The sequence below is a fragment of the Erinaceus europaeus genome, chromosome 11 (genome assembly GCF_950295315.1).
Source record: "Erinaceus europaeus chromosome 11, mEriEur2.1, whole genome shotgun sequence".
NCBI classification, from domain to species: domain Eukaryota; kingdom Metazoa; phylum Chordata; class Mammalia; order Eulipotyphla; family Erinaceidae; genus Erinaceus; species Erinaceus europaeus.
In genome coordinates this window covers 13,987,135-14,007,004 of record NC_080172.1, presented here as the reverse complement: position 1 = coordinate 14,007,004, position 19,870 = coordinate 13,987,135, and positions in this window count along the sequence as shown.

Below are 19,870 nucleotides of genomic sequence, written 5' to 3'. Positions count from 1 at the left end.
AATGAGAAAGGCTTTCAACCATGATTACTGTATCCTGCTAGACTGTCATTCAGACTAGATGAGGCATAAAAATCTTCTCGGACAAGCAATAGTTGAAAGAATCAACTATCACCAAGCCTTCCCTGAAAGAAGTTCTGAAAGGTCTCCTAGAAACAACCAGACCACCATAAATATGCCATATATAAGAACACTCTAAAAATCCATAAGAATGGCATTAAAATATCTTCAATCTTTGGTACCAATAAATGTCAATGGCCTGAATTCACCTACTAAAAGGCACAGAATAGGAAGATGGATCAGAAAACACAACCTAACAATATGCTGTCTACAGGAAACCATCTAACTCAACAAGACAAACACAGACTCAAAATGAAAGGATGGAAAACTATCATAAAAGCCATTGGCCAACAAAAAAGGGCAGGAAGAGCTATTCTCATAGCTGACACGATAGACTTTAAAATAAAATTTAAAAAGATAGTGATGAACAAACATTAATTAATGCTCAGAGGATCAGTCAATCAAAAGGACTCAACAATTATTAACATATATGCACCCAATGAGAAGCCACCTAAATACATCAAACATCTATAGAAATGCTACAACAATATATCAACAGCAACACAGTCATAGTTGGGGACTTCAACACCCCACTCTGTCAACTTGACAGATAATCCAGGCAGAAAATCAATAAATACATAAGGGAGCTAAATGACGAGATAGATTAACTAGAACTATTGGACATCTTCAGAATCATTCACCCCCAGAAACTGGAATACACATTTTACTCAAGTCCACATGGGTCATTCTCAAGGATAGAACATATGTTAGGCCACAAAGACAGCATCAGCAAATTCAAGAGCATTTAATTTATCTCAAGCATCTTCTCAGACCACAGTGGAATTAAACTAACACTTAAAAATCATCAAAAGATAAGTAATAGTCCCAAAATGTGGAAGCTCAACAGTACACTACTTAACAACTACTGGGTCAAAGAGGAAATCAAGGAAGAAATAAAAATGTTTTGAGAGTTCAATGAAAATGAAGACACAAGCAAGCAAAAGATTTGGGACACAGCTAAGGCAGTACTGAGAGGGAAGTGCATAGCCATACAAGCACACATTAGGAAACAAGAAAAAGCACAAATAAACAACCCGATTGCACATCTTAAAGACCAAGAAGAAGAACAAAGGAACCCTAAAGGAACCAGAAGAACAGAAATAACTAAAGTTAGGGCAGAAATAAATAACATTGAAAATAAGAAAAACAAACAAAAAAAAGATCAATGAAAGTTAAATGTTGGTTCTTCCAAAGAGTGAACAAAAAAAAAACTGAACCACTATATTTCACCAACTATAAAAGTAAATTTCAAGTAGATCAAGGACTTGATGGTAGACAAGAAACTCTCAGAAACTTAGCAGAAATTATTGGCAGAACTCTTTTGTGCATACATTTTAAAGACATCGTCAATTAAAAGAATCCAGTTACAAAGAAGACTAAGGCAAGCATATACCTATGGGACTACATCAAATAAAAATGTCTGCACAGCAAAAGAAACCACTACCCAAACCAAGGTACTCCTCACAGAGTGGGAGAAGATTTTCACATGCCATAAATCAGACAAGAGTTTAATAACCAAAATGTATGAAGAGCTTGCCAAACTCAACATCAAGAAAACAAACAACCCCATCCAAAAATGGGGAGAGGACAGGGATGGAGTATTCACCACAGAGGAGATCCACAAGGCCAAAAAACACATGAAAAAATGATCCAAGTGGGGAGTCGGGCAGTGATGCAGAGGGTTAAGAGCACCTGGCACAAAGCCCAAGGACTGGCTTATGGATACTGGTTAGAGCCCTGGCTCCCCACCTGCAGGGGAGTCACTTCACAAGCAGTGAAGCAGATCTGCAGGTGTCTGTCTTTCTCTCACCCTCTCTGTCTTCCCCGCCTCTCTCCATTTCTCTCCATCCTATCCCACAACAAGGACATCAATAACCACAATGTTAAACAACAGGGCAACAAAAGGGAAAATAAATAAATAAATACAAAAAATTAAAAAATACTTTTTGATGGTCAGAGAAATGCAAATAAAGACAACAATGAGATACTACTTCACTCCTGTGAGAATGTCATACATCAGAAAAGGTAGCAGCAACAAATGCTGGAGAGTTTGTAGGGTGAAAGGAACCCTCCTGCACTTCTGGTGAGAAATGTAAATTGGTCCAACTCCTGTGAAAGCAGTCTGAAGAACTTCCAGAATTCTGGAAATGGACCTACCCTATGATCCTATAATTCCTCTCCTGGGGATATATCCTAAGAAACTCAACACACCCATCCAAATATATTTGTATATACCTATTTTCATAGCAGCACAATTTGTAATCGCCCAGACCTGGAAGCAACCCAGATATCCAACAACAGATGAGTGGCTGAGCAAGTTGTGGTATATACACACAATGGAATTTTACTCAGGTATTATAAATGGTGATTTCACTGTTTTCAGCTCATCTTAGATGGATCTTGAAGAAATAATGCTAAGTGAAATAAGTCAGAAACAGAAGGATAAATATGGATGATCTCACTCTCAGGCAGAGTTGATAAACAAGATCAGAAGTGAAAACACAAGTAGAATCTGAACTGGAGTTGGCATATTACACAATCCAATGTGTGTGTGTGTGTGTGGAGAATACAGATCCAAAAGGATGACATAGCACCTAGTGGGAGTTGCATTGTTATGTGTAAAACTGAGAAATGTTATGTTTTTGTGTTTTTATTTTTTATTTAAGAAAGGATTAATTAACAAAACCATAGGGTAGGAGAGGTACAATTCCACACAATTCCCACCACCCAATCTCCATATCCCACCCCCTCCCATGATAGCTTTCCCATTCTCTATCCCTCTGGGAGAATGGACCCAGGGTCATTGTGGGTTGCAGAAGGTAGAAGGTCTGGCTTCTGTAATTAGACTTCCCCGGTGAACATGGGCGTTGACTGGTCGGTCCATACTCCCAGTCTGCCTCTCTCTTTCCCTAGTAGGGTGGGTCTCTGGGGAAGCGGAGCTCCAGGACACATAGGTGCGGTCTTTAGTCTAGGGAAGCCTGGCTGGCATCCTGATGACATCTGGAACCTGGTGACTGAAAAGAAAGTTAACATACGAAGCCAAACAAATTGTTGAGCAATCATGGACCCAAAGCTGGGAATACTGGAGAGGAAGTGTTAGGGAGTTACTCACTGCAAACTCTCGTGTACTTCTCCTTTCAGGTATGTATTTTGCAGTAGTTTGCGGATATGTGTGAACATATGCTCTCTCTCACAGAAACTGGTGTATATCTAGGTTTTGGGATTTTGTTAGAAAGTGAACCACCTGAGATGGAATTAGAGTATACTATGAAAGGAAAGGTCTCACCCGAGTAATGAAGCTGAAGGGTTGTCATTCCACACGTGAAGTCTCTGGACACAGTCTGAAGTGAAGCATGTTGAGGTGGCAATCGTTGTGTTGGTTAGGTTGTGATTGGCAGATGCAATATTATTTGATTTGGATTGGGAGAGGCATACGGGAAAGTGGGCCCTATCCAAGGGTTCCAGGACTGGGGGAAGTAGAGGCTCTATAGTGGAGATGTGAGGTTCCTGCTGTCTTAGGGTTCAAAAAGACAATTGATAGTTAATGCTATCATCACATTATTTGTTAATGGGTTAACTTTGAAAAGTCCTTTTGTTATGGTTTGCTGTACAGTACCCAGTATCTTGTATATAGCCGTGCTATTGGATGCTTCTGATCTACTTGGTCTAGGCTTTTGAGAGAGTCTGCATATCAATTACGCAGCCTATATATTGAAAAGATTCAGTTTGTGTTTTGAAAAACTTCGAGACATACAATTAATTTTCCCCCTCTCGTATTAATTAACTAGTGATTTATATGACTACATTTTACTAGGAGTGTACATAAACACCATTCCCACCACCAAAGGGCTGTGACCCATCCCTCCCACCCACTCCCACCCCCCACTGGCCCAGGAAGCTGCATGTCTACCCCTCACCACAGGGTTTTTACTTTGGTGCCCTACTTCCAATTTGGTCAGGTCCTGCTTTTAGTTTCCCTTTCAGATCTTCTTAGTCAACTTCTGTTGATGAGTGGGATCATCCCATACTCATCTTTATCTTTCTGACTTAGCTCACTTAACATGATTCCTTCTAGCTCTGTTCAAGATGGGTCAGAGAAGGTGGGTTCATTGTTCTTGACAGCTGCATAGTATTGTGTTGGGTAGTTGCCATCTCCCCCTGGCTTCTTCTTATCCATATGGCTATATAGGGATTTACTGATCCAAAGGTTTGGTCTATTTACATAAATCACTTTTACATAAAGCACTCCAGGGCATTGGTGGTTCAGTTATAGGATTCTCGCCTGTTCCGCCCCCTCCTTGTCACACTCTGATTTTCACCAGTCACTTTTCTCTCCACCCTCTCTATATCACATCCTGTTTCCACCCTACTTGGAGAGTATAAAAACAGCTGCTCTTCTGATTAAAGACACTTGGAAATTGCTTTCCGGCTCCGAGAGTTCCAGAGTGTATCTCCTGCGGAAGTTGGTGCAGCACGCGTTCCTGATCCCTCTCCCACACAGCAGCCTAGATCAGCTCCAGTTGAGTTCTCTCCAACCCAGAGAGCACTAGCTCGGGAAGAAGTACCCTCAGGCTATCCCGGCATCTGGCGCCCGGAACAGGGACCCGTAAGCAGCAGATTTACAAGAAGACGTCTTAGATAAGTACACACCTTTTGGGTATCTGCAATATTGTGTTAAGGCACTGTGATTTTTTTTTCTTTTTTATTGTTTTCCGGAGATCTTTCCACCATGGAAAATCTTTTCCAAATCCTGCATTCTTTTTCCAGTATACAATTTTTATATATCTGGGACATTTTTCTCGGGGCTTCACCTTATATCCTGTTGATCATCATAGCAGCTTTTAAGGGATATATAGGGCAACCTCTCAAAAGGCTTAAGAAACTAGAGGCTGAGGTCCAAGAGATAAAGGAAGTAATCATAGAACTTAACCAGCACCTTAAAAACAAGAAGAAGCAAAGGCCTGTTGTGATCTTGACCCACCCTAATTCCTCTGCATCTTGCCCTGAGGCCCCTATTTTGGCATCTTGCCCTGAGGCCCCTATTTTGGCAGACACGTGTCCGAATTCTCCTTTGGACTCCACAGCCACTTCTTCGGCCACCCCCATTTTGGCAGAAACGTGTCTGGAACCTCCTGCTGCCTCCACGGCTGCTTCTTCACCCCACCCTGTTTTGATAGACACATGTCCGAATTCTCCTGTAGCCTCCAAAACCACTTCTTCGGCCACTTGTCCAGAAGCTTCCACTTCAGTGACTCCTCCTACCACTACACACTTATCAGAGGAAGTCCACACATTTCCGGTCAATGTTGCCCCCAATAGACAAAAACCTCAGGCCTGGTATCCATATTCCGCCACAGACCTGAAGGAACTACGCCAGGCTATCAAAGATGACGGTGTCATGCCCCATGGACCAGGTCCATTTTACAAGGCCTGCTTCAGAACCTTAATACCCCTCAAGATTGGAGAGATGTGACTCGTGCTACACTCCCAGGCCCCCTCTTCCTGCAATGGGAGGCATTCTTTCGCGATGAATGTTTACAACAATCACGGAAAAATATTCAAAATCAGCCAGAGGGTAATTTTGATGCATTGTTTGGAACAGGCCAATTAGAAACAGGGATTCAACAGGCGGAAGCCAAGTTTCCAGCGGGGTATTTTGATCAAGTACGCCTGTGTGCATTAAAAGCATGGGAGCGATTAACACCACCCATGGGAGCAGCCTCAGCCCCCATTCTCTCCCTGCAACAAGAACCTGATGAATCCCTCGCTAAATTCATTGCCAGGGTCCAGTCGAGTTTGGAAAGGAAGATTTATAATCCTGACGCTCGTTTTCTCCTTCTGCGATCCATAGTCTGGGATGGAATGCTTCCGCATTTTCGACAGGCCTGTATCACTCTTAAAAACGAACACCCAGATACTTGGATTCTAGCTACACAGGATCTCAGATCAAGCTCTTTTCAAGGACCTATGTTACAGGCCTATGCAGCTACCTTACATAAGCAAAAAGGAGCTTGCTTTCAGTGCGGTCGCCAAGGGCATTGGCATAACCAATGTCCAGAAAATAGACCGCGACCGCGCCTCCAGTCAGGGCGACCCCACCTCCAATCAGGGCAACCCCGCCTCCAGACAGGGAATCAGAGACCACGAATGCCTTGTCCCAGATGCCAGAAAGGATTTCACTGGAGGAGAGATTGTTGGTCAAGGTTCCATAGGAACGGCACGCCTCTGCCAAATGTAAACAGGGATTTAAACTAGGTATGGGGCTTCCCTTAGCCCCGCCCCCAAGAGGGAAGGAAGCAGGTCGCCCGCTTGGTGCTGTGCCCTTCTTCCACAAACAGAAGCCCAGCTTGGGACCCAATCCGTCGCTATACCCACCACGCCAAGTAACAATAACAGAGGGTGAGCAGAAGGAGGAACCCGTGGTATGTGGGAACTTCCAGCATAGAAATAACCGGCTGGAGCAAGAGAACAGCTCGAATTCAGAGCCTGAGATTTTATGGACCACCCCTGTTTTAGAAAGGGGTCACCCAACTATGACAGTAAAGATTGGTAATATTCCTTTTAAGTGTTTGATTGACACGGGAGCAGATAAGACAATATTAAGACAAGCAGAGGTTCCCCAGAGTTGGGAACTCCTCCCAGGACCACGCTTACATGGTGTTGGAGGATTGACTCAGGCATTCCGCACACGAGATTCCCTTGTGTGGGAAGATCCAGAAGGGACTACCGGACGCTTTCAGCCTTTAATAGCTGATATAAGCACCAATTTATTGGGAAGAGACTTGCTGGAATCTTTAGATGTAGTGATATCCTCAGACACCTCTGCAGGACACCACACTCACTCCTGTGAGACTGCTAGACCCAACCAGCACCCCCAATACTAACTGCCACTGTTCGTAACAGAACTCCCCGCTTAGATTGGCTTTCTAATGAGCCTGTCTGGGTGGAACAGTGGCCTTTGCCTAGGGAGAAGCTAGAAATTTTAAAAAAACTCGTCCAAGAGCAGTTATCGTTGGGACACATTCGTCATTCTCGGAGCCCATGGAATACTCCAGTCTTTGTAATTAAAAAGCGCTCAGGAAAATGGCGCCTCCTCCAAGATCTTCGTGCAGTTAATAAAACCATGCAGGTTTGGGGCTCCCCCCAAAGGGGTTTGCCTCTTGCTTCCGCAATTCCCACAGGAATTCCAATCATAGCTATTGATATACAGGATTGTTTTTTCTCTATTCCCTTACACCCACAAGATTGTAAACGTTTTGCTTTCTCTGTTCCTTCTATTAATAATGCCAGCCCTGCCGATAGATTTGAATGGGTGGTACTGCCCCAGGGCATGGCTAATAGTCCTACTATTTGTCAAGAGGTTGTTAAATCTGCCCTTTTTCCATATATTCATAAGGGCCTTAAGGTTTTTCATTATATGGATGACGTGTTAATATGGGGAGAATTAGATACAGATCTCTCCGCCCTACGTGATTTTCTAATCCCTGCCTTAAAGAGAAGTGGACTTAATGTAGCTCCTGAGAAGATACAGCTAATCCCTCCAATATCTTTCTTAGGCTCAGAGATTTCCCTAACGCAGATTCGTCCTATAAAACCTTGTGTTACTTTTCCTTCTAATCTCACTCTTGCTTCTTTACAAAGTTTTCTTGGAAATTTGAATTGGCTTAGGCAGTATCTTTATCTGCCTACGAGCTGCCTGCAACCACTGTTCGATCTGTTAAAAGGAAACAAACAGCCCTCCTCAAAGCGTATGTTAACCCCCGAAGCATCCTTGGCTCTGGAAAAAGTTAACCAGGCTCTCCAGGACATGCACCTCGTTCGATTCTCCCCCTCCTCTCCAGTAAATCTTCTAATCTTTAACTCCACCCCCACGGTAGTGGGGGCATTGTGGCAGAAACATGGCATTCTCGAATGGCTTCATACGCCAGTAGGCGGAGCTCCAAGACTCCTTACCGAGATTGATGCCTTAGCATTTATGGTTCGCCAAGGAAGAAACAGATCAGTTCAGGTCTTAGGAAGGGAACCAGATTCAATCATTCTTCCCTTTTCTCTCACTGATACAGAATGGCTCATATGCCACCATTCTCGTTTTGCCATAAGTTTAATGGGTTTTCCAGGACAATTAGATAATCATTTTCCCTCTAATAATTTGATAGCTTCTTTACCTCTGTTGCCTCTACTAGTACCTAAACTTTTCTCTCGAGATCCCATCCCCTCTGCTCCTACAGTGTTCACTGATGGTGGAAAAAAGGGAGCTGCTGCCCTTATATATTATCCAGACCAGCAATACCCCAAACCTCTCTTTACTGAACTTCCTGATAATTCCCCTCAGTACAAAGAACTTTATGCTGTTTTCCTTGCATTAAAAGCTGTACCAGAATCCTTCAACCTTTTTTCTGACAGTGTGTATACTGTTAACTTACTTCCATGGCTTGCTCGATCTTATGTAAGAATTGATGACAACCCACTTTCTCCTCTTTTAATTCAAATTGCCTCTATGCTCTGTTCTCGAACCCATCCACTGTATGTTCAGCACCTACGTTCCCACAGCCCTCTTCCTGGTCCCCTGTCCGAAGGGAATGCTGCAGCTGACCGCCTTGCCTCCACAGGAATTCTCCTAGCCTCTGTCTCTAATCCTGCTGACTTTCATTCCCTAACCCATGTTAATCTTAAAGGTCTTCGAGCTCGATTTCCTGATATTCCTCTGCCACAGTTAAAGCGTATTCTTGCTACATGTTCCTCCTGTGCAGGTCTAATCAAAACACCTGCTATTCAGACTCTAGGGGTTAATCCTCGAGGTTTAAAAGCCAACGCTCTTTGGCAAATTGATGTTACCCACATACCTAACTTTGGCAAACAAAAATATGTGTTCGTCTCAATTGATACCTTCTCTAAGTTTATGTGGGCTACAGCTCAAACTGGAGAAAACTCAAAAAAGCTTATAAGCCATATGCTCTCCTGTTTTGCTGTAATGGGCTTACCTCTTCAACTTAAAACGGATAATGGACCTGCTTTTACCAGCAAACAATTTAAAGATTTTTGTTCCCTCTGGAACATTACTCATACTACAGGCATTCCGTATAATCCACAGGGACAAGGCATTGTTGAGAGGGCCCATCAAACTCTTAAGGCTCAATTAAATAAAGAAAAAGGGGAAATGTACCCCCCTAATATCCAGCTGGCAAAAGCCTTAACTACATTAAATCTCTTTAATATTTACAAAAACTCCGACCAACCTCCTATAATTCTTCATTGGCAAACACCACCCACCCTCCCAGCTATTAAAGTCAAATGGAAAGACCCACTTGATAAAATTTGGAAAGGACCTGACCCCCTGTTGACTATGGGGAGGGGTTTCGCATGTATTTTTCCACAAAATTACTCCAAGCCTGTTTGGGTTCCTGCCCGCCATGTCCGGCAATACCCACATGATGGTGCTGATATCCCTGAAGAACAAGAAACACTGCAAGAAGACTGGCTGCAAGAGGACTGGCTACAGGATGCACCCCAGGATCCATAATACAGCATGGCAGAATCAAAAAAAAAAAAAATCTGATTCACAGAACTCTCCCCCCCCCCCAAATGAATGTCTTATGCTATGACTGGCCAGTTGTGTTTTGTGAGTGAGTGAGTGAAAAAAAAAAAATTGAGTGAGTTGAGTGACCAAAATTTTTGTATGACCCATTGTGCTCAGAGTACTCTGAAAGTTAACTGACTTTATATCAAACGGCTGGACGCAGCCATGGTTTCTGGAGACGTTCAGAAACAGTCCAAAAATTGTTCATTCCCCCTTTTGATTTCTTTTTTAAGTCTTGATATCAATATGAAATGTTTAGTCTTAAACTGTGTGAGTAAAGATGGTTCAACTATGACAGTAGTTCTAAATTCACATTTGAAATGATATATCTTATTTACAAGTTTTTCTCCTCCTGTGTGTTATAAACTATATGTTTAATATGCGTGTTTCAAGTTTGGTAAACATTAACTTGACAGTTAAATCGTAACTTCGAAGTTACATTTTTACGAGAAGAGGTAAAATCAATTCATTTAAGTAACTGAGTGTTTAAGGTAAAACTCTAAATATTCAATGTGACAATTCATCATCTCCTAAGTTAAAATACAAATTCTCTATACAGGACATTTTTGGAGGGCCCCCAAAAATGTCCTGTAAGCTATCTTGTGGAAATTAATCCACAACAAATTTGGCATCAATCTGATATTGTAAATGTACCAAAAAAAAAAAATTGTCACTAAAATGTGTTAACTCTAGTAACCTGAGTTTGCTTAAAAACCCAATGTAAAAATAGTCAAGAATCAATATATGTAACTTAAACTCGGTATGAAAACTTTGCTATATAAAGACTGCTACATGAGGTCACGTAAGATGACGTTTACACAAAATTATAAAGATACCTAAACCAGTTATAATCATTGAGTTATCAATTGTAGTAAACTTCTAATTTGTTACAAAGTTTTTTCATAAGTAATTGACTACAGCTATGACAAGCCTTCGCATAAAGAAGCATCTGCTCATATAGAATCCCCAGAAATCTATCTTGGACCCCTGACCTCTGACATCACCCACAATTACAGCCATCCCCAGAAACCCATGATGTGACCTGACACGATCTGGAGAACCTGATTCACAGACTCCAAAGGACAAGACTTTCCTACTGCCTTTCTCTCAACCATCGGTGTCTGCTCTTCCTGCTTCTGTTTCACCCATCATGTTTTGGCGGTTCCAGGTCACTCTCTACAGAGAAGAAAAGTTCCGGTGGCCGTCCTCCTCCATCAAGATAGACGTGTGGCATTTATTTCCTGGCCGTTGACATTGGACTGATGCTTCTATAGAACTTGCTGGACACTCCTTTTATACTCCTGGACTTCTTGAAGAATGACTGTAGCAGGCTGACTCGGGATTTTGCAATGCCAGATCACCCCTCTAGCCCCTCGGCTTATCAGGCCCCCACTCCTCCACCCATCAGGCTCACTCTGTCTCTTGCTACTCTTACTTATCCCTCCCTGTCTTGTGCTAGTTATTTTTGAAGACACTTACACACTATCATTCTGCTTTCTTCCCAACAGGTTTCCGTTCACCCCTACACTGCTATTCCCCTAACAGAGATGAAGCCTTTTACAGACATTGACCCAGTTATATATGGCCATTAAGTAAGAGGAAGATGTTGGGGAATTGTGAGGATATGGTTGAGCTTGGAAGGGCTTGAGCCTGAGGGGTGTGTCAATCCTGTTAGTCTCTCTCTCCACGGAGAGGTTGAGCAAGGAGGGACAGTAGAACCCCAAAAAAGGTGTGCCTCTTATCAGTCTCCCTGCCTCACAAAGTGCCCCACACTCCTGATACTATGGCAAAAAGTTAAAAAGAAAGGGGGAGATGTTGGGTAGTTGCCATCTCCCCCTGGCTTCTTCTTATCCATATGGCTATATAGGGATTTACTGATCCAAAGGTTTGGTCTATTTACATAAATCACTTTTACATAAAGCACTCCAGGGCATTGGTGGTTCAGTTATAGGATTCTCGCCTGTTCCGCCCCCTCCTTGTCACACTCTGATTTTCACCAGTCACTTTTCTCTCCACCCTCTCTATATCACATCCTGTTTCCACCCTACTTGGAGAGTATAAAAACAGCTGCTCTTCTGATTAAAGACACTTGGAAATTGCTTTCCGGCTCCGAGAGTTCCAGAGTGTATCTCCTGCGGAAGTTGGTGCAGCACGCGTTCCTGATCCCTCTCCCACACAGCAGCCTAGATCAGCTCCAGTTGAGTTCTCTCCAACCCAGAGAGCACTAGCTCGGGAAGAAGTACCGGCAGTATTGCACTTGATTATCTTACAAAGTAAATCATCTATACTTGGCTGAAAGGAGACTTAGTCAATAATTAGAAGAATGTTTTTTGTTTTCAAATGGGCATGCTCAGATTGGGTTATTCTATTTCTTCCTAAGTCTTTTGGTCATTGGAGTCTTGAATAACTGAATCAGAAAATACTAAAATAAATTAAGTTAGAAAATACTAGAGGAACGAAGGACTGAAAGACAGATTATTGGGAGTCCTACCTATTTTATGCCAAGCTCCCCACACTTTTCCATTATCTCCTATATATTCTTAGTACACTCTGATTAGCTTCCTAATATTCATCAGAGACATAGAGATAATGTGGGATCCTAAAGTTAGTCACCATGAAACAATTAATAATTTAGAATAACATATATGATTCAAACGTACACATAAAGTTTTTTTTGGTTTGTTAACATGATATTAATGGTTTTTTTAAAAATTAATACTAAACCCGTTACTATTCTGTTCTAGTACACTATTCCTTCCGTATAACTTTTCTTTAGGAAAATGGCTTTGGTTATGTGAGTTATAGCATTAATGGTAAAAAATAAACTGTAGCATTGAATGCTTATGACATTTAATAATATTAAAAATAAATCTGATTTATACGAGGTAAGATGGCGGCGGCCTGAGAAATCGCTGACAGCGAGTGCTCTGATAGCATCGTCGGCAACCGTAGGATTTTCTGCCTTTAGCAGGCCAGTCAATAAGGGGGGGGGGCACCAAAGAAGTGATTACAGTTTAATTTGGGTTAACAATTAGAGCAAAGGTGACACGGACTAGCGGGGCTCCAGAATTCCCAGGCGGCGCCAGGCAAGGCGAGTGCGCCGGGCATTGTCCTCCGCCCGCCCGGGAAGGCGGCTCCTCCGCCGGTTGCAGAGCCCGGCGGGCAGAGGACCCGGAGAGAGCACTTTAGCTCGGGGGCTGCCTCTTGGGAGTCGCGAGGGTCCACCGCGACCCTGAGGGTGGATCCAAAGACTTCTTGAGTATAGCTCTCATTGGATCAAAGGACTTGGAGCTAGTTTTCATTTTTGAGAAATCCTTTAAAAAAGTCTGGAGGGCGGGGTTTCCCGGAAGATGGCGCCCGGAGAAGCGGCCAGCCTTTGAGCTCCGGACACATCTCGTGTAAACAATAGGATTTTCTGCCTTTAGCAGGCCAGCCAATAAGGGGCCATAACGGTCATACCAAGGATGTGTCTATAACTTAATTTGGGATAAGAATTAGAGTAGGGGGAAAAAATTCTTTTTTCTTCCTTTTAATTTTCAAGCATAATTTTCCTTCCCGCCGCCCCCCCCCCCCATAAGCAGTGCCTGGGACCAGCTACTAGCAGGATACCCCATACCACCAAACAGGGTTTTTTTTTTTTTTTTTTTTTTAATTCACTGATACACATTTGGGAAGTTCCTCGCACTGCTCTTTAATTACAACTCTTCTTCTTATCTTCTCCCTTTTCTCTCTCTTATCTCTCTCTATCTCTCTCTTTTTTTTTTTTTAATCTTGTCATACACTTCTTTCTTCTTTGCCTTTCTGAATTTGTGAATTACTTTGGGGAAGAAATATGACCCAGAGTGGACTCTCTACGTGTGTATCTCTGCTCTAGTTCCCTTTACACTCTTGTTACCCTTAGAATATACACTGGATAGTAGATTTGCATAACTGTCTATTCTTGCTATCCTCTCTTCCTTTTCTCTTTCTTCACTGGGATTTGGTTACTATTTTTTCACGGACTGGAGAAATTGTTTGGCTAACTGGTAACGATTAAACTCCTTCAATACTTACTTCAGTTGCTACTGTTATTCCGGAGGTTGGTGAGTGCAATTGTCATAAAGGTATTTAGTACAGTGTTACTTGTGCTCAAAACACAATAACTGAGGAACAACAGAGCATTAAAAAAAAAAAAGAGAGAGAAACACATAAATTAAAAAAAAATGGGTAGATTAAAAACAAATAAAACTGCTACCCCAATGAATGAAGACAAGAGCCCAGAAGAAACCACAAATCAGTCAGAAGTAACCATAGATAAGAAAAGTATGCAAGCAATAATAAACTTATTAATCACAGAAATGAAAACAACATTGGAGGAAAGAAATGGCAGTATTAGGGAAACAACAGTTGAGACCCCCAAGGAAAATACTGATTATCTTGAGACAATTAGAGAACTGAAAGCTGAAATAGCTGTAATGAAGAAAGAAGCTGAGGCAAGGGAAAGCAGACTAACAGAAGCAGAAAACAGAATTAGTCAGACAGAGGATGAGTTAGAGAAAACTAAGAAAGAGGTGAAAGAGCTTAAAAAGAGATTGAGAGACACAGAAAACAACAACAGAGACATATGGGATGATCTCAAAAGAAGTAACATTCGTATAATTGGCCTGCCAGAGGAAGAAAGAGAGGAAGGGGAAACAAACATCCTAGAGGAAATAATACAAGAAAATTTCCCAGACCTGAATAACAGAAAGGATATCAAGGTGCAAGAGGCCCAGAGAGTACCAAACAGAATCAACCCAGACCTGAAAACACCAAGACACATCATAGTCACAATGAGAAGAAGTAAGGATAAAGAAAGGATCCTAAAGGCTGCAAGAGAGAAACAAAAAGTCACATACAGGGGAAAACCCATAAGACTTTCTGCAGATTTTTCAACTCAAACTCTAAAAGCCAGAAGGGAGTGGCAAGATATCTATCGAGCCCTGAATGAAAAAGGGTTTCAACCAAGGATTATGTATCCTGCTAGACTTTCATTCAAGCTAGATGGAGGGATCAAAACCTTCTTAGACAAACAACAGTTAAAGGAGGCAACTATCACCAAGCCAGCCCTGAAAGAGGTACTAAAAGACCTCTTATAAACAAGAACATCACTATAATACTTGTAATATATCAGAGTAAACAAATTGTTTTTTAGAACAATGGCACTACAATACATTAAATCCATAATATCAATAAATGTCAATGGCTTAAACTCACCCATCAAAAGGCACAGGGTGGGGGGATGGATCAGAAAACATAACCCAACCATATGCTGCTTGCAAGAATCACATCTGTCACAACAAGATAAACACAGACTTAAAGTGAAAGGATGGAAAACTATCATACAGGCTAACGGTCCACAAAAAAGGGCAGGAACAGCCATTCTCATCTCAGACACGATAGATTTTAAATTGAATAAAGTAATAAAAGATAGGCAAGGACATTACATAATGATTAGAGGATCAATCAGCCAAGAAGACTTAACAATTATTAACATCTATGCACCCAACGAGGGACCATCTAAATACATTAAACACCTATTGAAAGAATTTCAAAAATACATCAATAGTAATACAATAATAGTGGGAGACTTCAATACCCCACTCTCACACTTAGACAGATCAACAAAGCAGAGAACCAATAAAGATACAAGAGAATTGAATGAAGAGATTGACAGACTAGACCTCTTGGACATTTTCAGACTCCTCCACCCCAAAAAACTGGAATACACCTTCTTTTCAAATCCACACAACACATACTCAAGGATAGACCACATGTTAGGCCACAAAGACAGCATCAATAAATTCAAGAGCATTGAAATCATCCCAAGTATCTTCTCAGACCACAGTGGAGTAAAACTAACTTTTAACAACAAACGGAAAATTATTAAAAGACATAGAATTTGGAAACTAAACAACATGCTCCTTAAGAACCACTGGGTCAGACACTCACTCAAACAGGAAATTCAAATGTTCCTGGAAACTAATGAAAATGAAGACACAACCTATCAAAATATTTGGGACACAGCTAAAGCAGTACTGAGAGGGAAACTTATAGCTATACAATCACATATTAAACACCAAGAAGAAGCCCAAATGAACGAACTTACTACACACCTCAAGGACTTAGAGGAAGAGGAACAAAGGAACCCTAAGGCAACCAGAAGGACAGAAATCACTAAAGTTAGAGCAGAAATAAACAACATCGAAAATAAAAGAACCATACAAAAGATCAATGAAGCCAAATGTTGGTTCTTTGAAAGATTAAACAAAATTGACAAACCCCTAGCCAGACTCACCAAACAAAAAAGAGAGAAGACTCAAATTAATAGAATTGTAAACGATACAGGAGATATCACAACTGACACCACAGAAATCCAGAGAATTCTGCGAAACTTCTATAAAGATCTATATGCCACCAAGCTAGAGAATCTGGAAGAAATGGAACAATTCCTAGAAACCTATGCACTTCCAAAACTGAACCAAGAAGAACTACAAAATCTAAATGCACCAATCACAGACAAAGAAATTGAAACCGTTATTAAGAATCTCCCCAACAACAAAAGTCCTGGACCAGATGGCTTCACAAACGAATTCTACAAAACTTTCAGGAAACAGTTAATACCCATACTTCTTAAGCTATTCCATAAGATTGAAGAAACAGGAATACTCCCTTCCACCTTTTATGAAGCCAACATCACCCTGATACCAAAAGCTGATAGGGACAGAACAAAAAAGGAAAACTACAGACCAATATCTCTGATGAACATAGATGCCAAAATATTAAACAAGATCTTGGCCAACCGGATACAGCAACACATCAAAAAGATTGTTCATCATGACCAAGTGGGATTCATCCCAGGAATGCAAGGCTGGTTCAACATCCGTAAATCAATCAATGTCATTCATCACATCAATAAAAGCAAAGCCAAAAACCACATGATTATCTCAATAGATGCAGAGAAAGCCTTTGACAAAATCCAACACCCATTCATGCTCAAAACTCTACAAAAAATGGGAATAGATGGGAAATTCGTCAAGATAGTGGAGTCTATATATAGCAAACCTACAGCCAATATCATACTCAATGGAGAGAAGCTGAAAGCATTCCCCCTCAGATCAGGGACTAGACAGGGCTGCCCACTGTCACCGTTACTCTTCAACATAGTATTGGAAGTTCTTGCCATAGCAATCAGGCAAGAGAAAGAAATCAAAGGGATACAGATTGGAAGGGAAGAAGTCAAGCTCTCACTATTTGCAGATGATATGATAGTATACATGGAAAGACCTAAAGAATCCAGTAGAAAATTACTGGAAGTTGTTAGGCAATATAGCAAGGTATCAGGCTACAAAATCAATGTACAAAAATCAGTGGCATTTCTTTATGCAAACACTAAATCTGAAGAAGAAGACATCCAGAAATCACTCCCATTTACTGTTTCAGCAAAATCAATCAAATACCTAGGAATAAAGTTGACCAAAGAAGTGAAAGACTTGTATGCTGAAAACGATGAGTCGCTACTCAAGGAGATAGAAACTGATACCAAGAAATGGAAAGATATCCCATGCTCATGGATTGGAAGAATAAATATCATCAAAATGAACATTCTCCCCAGAGCCATATACAAATTTAATGCAATACCCATCAAAGTTCCACCAAGCTTCTTTAAGAGAATAGAACAAACACTACAATCATTTATCTGGAACCTGAAAACACCTAGAATTGCCAAAACCATCCTAAGGAAAAGAAACAGAAATGGAGGCATCACACTCCCAGACCTTAAACTATATTATAAAGCCATCATCATCAAAACAGCATGGTACTGGAACAAAAATAGGCACACAGACCAGTGGAACAGAATTGAAAGCCCAGAAGTAAATCCCAACACCTATGGGCATCTAATCTTTGATAAGGGGGCCCAAAGGATTAAATGGAAGAAGGAGGCTCTCTTCAATAAATGGTGCTGGGAAAACTGGGTTGAAACATGCAGAAGAATGAAATTGAACCACTTTGTCTCACCAGAAACAAAAATCAACTCCAAATGGATCAAAGACCTAGATGTCAGACCAGAAACAATCAAATACTTAGAGGAAAACATTGGTAAAACACTTTCCCATCTACACCTCAAGGATATCTTTGATGAATCAAACCCAATTGCAAGGAAGACCAAAGCAGAAACAAACCAATGGGACTACATCAAATTGAAAAGCTTCTGCACATCCAAAGAAACTATTAAACAAACAGAGAGACCCCTCACAGAATGGGAGAAGATCTTCACATGCCAGACATCAGACAAGAAACTAATCACCAAAATATATAAAGAGCTCAGCAAACTCAGCCGCAAAAAAGCAAATGACCCCATCCAAAAATGGGCAGAGGAAATGAACAAAACATTCACCACAGAGGAGATCCAAAAGGCTAACAAACATATGAAAAACTGCTCTAGGTCACTGATTGTCAGAGAAATGCAAATTAAGACAACACTAAGATACCACCTCACTCCTGTAAGAATGGCATACATCAAAAAGGACAGCAGCAACAAATGCTGGAGAGGATGTGGGGACAGAGGAACTCTTTTACATTGCTGGTGGGAATGTAAATTGGTACAGCCTCTGTGGAGAGCAGTCTGGAAAACTCTCAGAAGGCTAGACATGGACCTTCCATATGACCCAATAATTCCTCTCCTGGGGTTATACCCCAAGGACTCCATAACACCCAACCAAAAAGAGGTGTGTACTCCTATGTTCATAGCAGCACAATTCATAATAGCTAAAACCTGGAAGCAACCCAGGTGCCCAACAACAGATGAATGGCTGAGAAAGCTGTGGTATATATACACAATGGAATACTATGCAGCTATCAAGAACAATGAACTCACCTTCTCTGACCCAGCTTGGACAGAGCTAGAAGGAATTATGTTAAGTGGACTAAGTCAGAAAGTTAAAGAAGAGTATGGGATGATCCCACTCATCAACAGAAGCTGACTTAGAAGATCTGAAAGGGAAACTAAAAGCAGGACCTGATCAAATTGTAAGTAGGGCACCAAAGTAAGAACCCAGTGGTGAGGGGTAGACATGTAGCTTCCTGGGCCAGTGGGGGGTGTGAATGGGTGGGAGGGATGGGTCACGGTCCTTTGGTGATGGGAATGGTGTTATGTACACTCCTAGCAAAATGTAGACATATAAATCAGTAGTTAATTAATATGAGAGGGGGAAATCAATTGTATGTCTCAAAGGTTCTCAAAACACAAACTGAATCTTTTTAATAGATAGGCTACGTGTTTGATATGCGGACTCTCTCAAAAGCCTAGACCAAGTAGATTAGAAGCTTCCAATAGCACAGCTATATACAAGATACTGGGTACTATACAGCAAACCATAACAAAGGGACTTTTCAAAGTTAACCCAATTAACAAATAATGTGATGATAATATTAACTATTGATTGTCTTTTTGAACCCTAAGACAGCAGGAACCTCACATCTTCACTATAGAGCCCCTACTTCCCCCAGTCCTGGCACCCTTGGATAGGGCTCACTTTCCCGTATGCTTCTCCCAATCCATACCAAATAATATTGCATCCGCCGATCACAACCTAACCAAAGCAACGATTGCCATCTCAACATGCTTCACCTCAGTGTGTATCCAGAGACTTCACGTGTGGAATGACAACCCTTCAGCTTCATTACTCGGGTGAGACCTTTCCTTTTATAGTACACTCTAATTTCATCTCAGGTAGTTCACTTTCTAACAAAGTCCCATAACCTAGACATACACCAGTTTCTGTGAGAGAGAGCGTATGTGCACACGTATCCATAAACTACTGCAAAATATATACCTGAAAGCAGGATTACACTAGAGTTTGCAGTGAGTACCTCCCTAACACTTCCTCTCCACTATTCCAATCTTGGGATCCATGATTGCTCAACAAATTGTTTGGCTTTGTATGTTAACTCTCTTTTCAATCACCAGGTTCCAGATGCCACCAGGATGCTGGCTAGGCTTCCCTGGATTGAAGACCCCACCAATGTGTCCTGGAGCTCAGCTTCCCCAGAGACACACCTTACTAGGGAAAGAGAGAGGCAGACTGGGAGTATGGACCGACCAGTCAACGCCCATGTTCAGCGGGGAAGCAATTACAGAAGCCAGACCCTCTACCT